Here is a 4536-nt window from a genome sequence, read left to right as displayed (position 1 = left end):
TTGTTTCAGGGTGATATGCCTGATGGCATGCACAAGTATGCTGAAGGCTGTGACACAAACCCAACATATATTGCAGCAAAGAAGGCAAAACATCTTGAAGATAGTGAGACAACCCCAAAGTCTTGTCTTGATGCAGTCTTTAAGTTACTTGAGACTAGAAGTCAGACAAGCTCACATAATTCACTGTCTAAATCTGTTCGACTTCTTCAGTCCCAAGTTCTACCAGAAAGGCATTCTACAACTCAACTTCGACTTGAAGTCCTATCTCTAAGAAAGATTGCGGAGAACACCAATGAGAACCTCATTGCTAAACAGCTACACCTTGAAGCTATGACTGACATGCTAGGCCGGTCTCATAGCCTTGCTCAACAGCTTGCGCAATAGTTCCTGCGCCAGGCTAACCTTTCTTGAACTATCTTGGAAGTGGTCTCGGTTCAGTATTATTTTGTTACGCTGCAACGGTGCCCAGTTTTTGTAATCTGCTTATTTGTTGCACTTTATGATCACTGGTGGTGAACTTCGATGCCTAGTGGATGTAATATACCATAAATCCTTTATTATATAGTGTAGGTTTTATTCTAAGTTACTATGCCATAATTTCTTTATTGTATAGAGTAGGTTTGTTCTTAATTCCTACTAGTTACTGCCATCATTCGCTATCTGAAAAAAATCTGATGTAGTCGACCGGGCCGAAATATTCACCTCTAACGGGCCTGGTTTTTAGGGGGCCACAATTGGGTCGGCCTACATCTTTCTTGGGACCGAATGGCCATGGGGGCCTTCACACTTTGCGCCAGGCCCAAAACTTACTCCGGCCTATATTTGGCCCAAATTTTAGTTGGGCCTTTTGTGGACTCAGCGCTTAGTTTGGCCCATGTAGCGTTGGGCCATTAACAGGCTGAATATTCTGCTAGCCTGTTATGGCCCAGAAGAAACCGTGGGCCTTTCGTAGGCCGAAATTCATGTTGGGCCTCAATTTTCACTACTCATCGACGGGCCTATAGCAGGCTGAAAGGTAGACCGGGCCTTTTTTGGCCCAGTTATATCATGGGCCATTACCAGGCTGAAACATATCTCGGGCCTTAGTTGGCCCACTGATATCATGAGCCTTTAAGAGGCGGCAAGCTTAGTACAGGCATCAACGGGCCGGATTATATGATGGGCCTTTAACAGGTCCAAAGTCATGTTGGGCCGAACTGTTGCCACCTTTAGCACGAGCCGTTAGTGGACCGGATGTCACGTCGGACCATATATGGCCCATGGGCAGCACGGGCCATTCCTAGGCCGAAAGACACACAGGGCTGAAATGGGCCCATGTCTACATCGCGCCTCTAACAGGCCGAAAGTCACTGGGCCGTAATTGGACCCAAATATTCGGCGAACAATTAACGGGACAGATCTGGCTTCGGGCCATAAATGGGCCTTTATTAAACAGGCCGTTATTGGGCTGGCCAACTAGTACCTGAGTAAGTCATACGGGTCTTTGACTGGGCCGGCCTTTTTAACCTATATGGACCTCTGTTTTGCCCTCCACATGTCGACGTATCATAGGCATGTCTCCTCCAATGGACGGACGACATCTGGCCCACCAAGGAGCAAACACATGTTTCCTCCGGCCAATGAGAATTTTACACGTGGAAAATCCCCATTGGTCCGGGCTGTTAACGGGTTATCGGATCCAAAACCAGACCCGATAGCTTAACGACGACCCGTTACGGTGGATGCCACATGTCGATTACCCTTGATGGAAGCACTTCTATGACGCGTGATTTATCGTCATGGAAGTGGACACTTCCGAGATGATAAGTTTGGTAATGTCATGGAACACTTCTATGTCACCACAGGTATGACTATGTTGATTCTGTCATAAAATCGTCACGGATGTACATGCATGATAGAAAAACGTGACCTACTATGACAAACACGTATCATCACGGAAGTGTATTTTTTTGTAGTGGGAGGGGGCACCGCACACGGATAAGAAACAAATGTTGTGCTTTGGGCTGCCCCCTGCCCCTGTATATAAAGGAGGAGAGGGAGGAGGCCGGCCAATGGGCGCGCCATAGGGGGGCAAACCGACTAGGACTCCCAATCCTAGTCGACCCCCTTCCCTTTATTTCAGAGGGGAAAAGGGAAGGAGAAGGTGAGGGAGAGGGAGAGAAGGAAAGGGGGCCGCGACCCTCCCCATTGTCCAATTCGAACTCCCTTGGGCGGGCACCCCTTGCGGGCTCCCCGCTCTCTCCACTAAGGCCCATGTAGACCCATTACTTCCCTGGGGGGTTCCGGTAACCTCCCGGTACTTCAAAAAATACCCGAACCATTCCGAAACCATTCCGGTGTCCGATACCATCATCCAATATATCAATCTTTACCTCTCGACCATTTTGAGACTCCTCGTCTTGTCTATGATCTCATCCAGGACTCCGAACAATCTTCGGTCACCAAAACACATAACTCATAATACAAATCATCATCGAACGTTAAGCGTGCGGACCCTACGAGTTTGAGAACTATGTAGACATGACCGAGACACATCTCCAGTCAATAACCAACAGCGGAACCTGGATGCTCATATTGGTTCCTACATATTCTATGAAGATCTTTATCGGCCAAACCACAATGACAACGTACGTCATTTCCTTTGTCATCGGTATGTTACTTGCCCGAGATTTGATCGTCGGTATCTTCATACCTATTTCAATCTCATCACCGGCAAGTCTCTTTACTTGTTCCGTAATGCATCTTCCCGTAATTAACTCATTAGTCACATTGCTTGCAAGGCTTATCGTGATGTGCATTACCGAGAGGGCCCAGAGATACCTCTCTGATACTCGGAGTGACAAATCCTTGTCTCGATCTATGCCAACCCAACAAACACCTTCGTAGACACATGTAGAGCATCTTTTTAATCACTCAGTTACATTGTGATGTTTGATAGCACACAAGTTGTTCCTCCGGTATTCGGGAGTTGCATAATCTCATAGTCAAAGGAATATGTATAAGTCATGAAGAAAGCAATATCAATACAACTTAACGATCATTTATGCTAAGCTAATGGACGGGCCTAGTCTATCACATCATTCTCTAATGATGTGATCCCATTCGTCAAATGACAACACATGTCTATGGTCAGGAAACTTAACCATCTTTGATTAACAAGCTAGTCAAGTAGAGGCATACTAGGGACACTCTATTTTGTCTATGTATTCACACATGTATCAAGTTTCAGGTTAATATAATTCTTGGATGAATAATAAACATTTATCATGATATAAGGAAATATAAGAAACAACTTTATGATTGCCTCTAGGGCATACTCCCTTCAAAGTTCCCCCGGCGAAATCGCAAGTGCTCCTGCCCAAGTTCCGCCTCGAGACGGCGGCTCTCCGTGATGAAAGTCCTCCCCTTATTTTTTTTCTAGGTCAAAATGACTTATATACCAGAAGATGGGCACCGGAGGTGTGCCTGGGTGAGCACAACCCACCAGGGCGCGCCTGGAATCCCTGGCGCACCCAGGTGGGTTTTGCCCACCTGGTGGGCCCCCTCGGGTACTTATTTGTTCCAATATTCTTCATATATTCCATAAAAAATCTCCATGAAGTTTCAGTTTGTTTGGAGTTGTGCAGAATAGGTAGCCTGACATAGCTTTTCTAGGTTCAGATTACCAGCCGTCGGAATTCTCCCTCTTTGTGTGTACCTTGCAAATTATGAGAGAAAAGGCATTAGAATTACTCCAAAAACTATTATTATGGATAAAAACATCATAAATAACAGTAGGAAAACATGATGCAAAATGGACGTATCAACTTCCCCATGTTTAGACCTCGCTTCTCCTCAAGAGAAAACCGAAATCGAAAAACATCTCCACATGCTTAGAGAGAGAGGTGTCGATAAAAACAAAATACGGACATACAAGCATCATGTTGATTATTATAACATCAACTTAAACATAAGACTCTTATTATAGAACTTTTATCATAGACTTCTCATGAATAAGTGACAATTCATCACACTATTGAAGTATAAAGCAAAAATTCTATTAGAAACTAACAAACTATGTTCTCAGTCAACTTTGCAACTACAATTCATCATCTTTTCAGGAAGGGTCACCTATCGGATCCTTTAGGCAAGTTCGCATACTCAACCATCATATAGTCTTCCATGATTGCTAACACTCACCGCGTACACCTGAGAAAAATGTTTCAACCGGACACATAGAAAGATAGGGGCTTGTAGTCTCGCCTCCCAACAACATCATGTTGTATTGCCCCTTGTGATAGCAACCTTTATTATGCAGTCTGTCGCTTTTATTCTTCACCATCACAAGTTCATATAATGCTCAATTTTCTCTTACACTAAATGATTTCACACTTTTAGAAGCAATTTTATTGCCTTTTTGCACCGATGACAACTTACTTGAGGGATCTTGCTTAATCCCTAGGTAGGTATGGTGGACTCTTGAAAATAAGATTTGGGTTTAAGGGTTTTTGGATGCACAAGTAGTATCTCTACTTAGTGCGGAATTTTTGGCTAGCA

Source organism: Triticum urartu, chromosome 4 (assembly GCF_003073215.2).
Source record: "Triticum urartu cultivar G1812 chromosome 4, Tu2.1, whole genome shotgun sequence".
NCBI classification, from domain to species: domain Eukaryota; kingdom Viridiplantae; phylum Streptophyta; class Magnoliopsida; order Poales; family Poaceae; genus Triticum; species Triticum urartu.
Note: the sequence above shows the minus strand (reverse complement) of the source record.